The sequence below is a fragment of the Egretta garzetta genome, unplaced genomic scaffold (assembly GCF_000687185.1).
Source record: "Egretta garzetta isolate BGI_Z169 unplaced genomic scaffold, ASM68718v1 scaffold528, whole genome shotgun sequence".
NCBI lineage: Eukaryota > Metazoa > Chordata > Aves > Pelecaniformes > Ardeidae > Egretta > Egretta garzetta.
Window position 1 is genome coordinate 21,956 of NW_009260490.1, and position 217 is coordinate 22,172.

The following is a 217-nucleotide window of genomic DNA, read 5'->3' on the forward strand; positions in this document are numbered from 1 at the left end:
CAACTAAACCATCAGTGAGTTATCAACATTCTTCTAGTACTGAATCCAAAACAGATTGCTGTGCCAGCTACTAGGAAGAAAATTAACTCTGTCCCAGCCAAAACCATGACAGACTTCCAGGGTATCCCAGGAAAAGCTAGGTCTATATTTTGTTCATATCTGTGATTTTTTGGTGTGTTTTTTTCCTCTTGCTTATACATCTGATAATATTATTCCC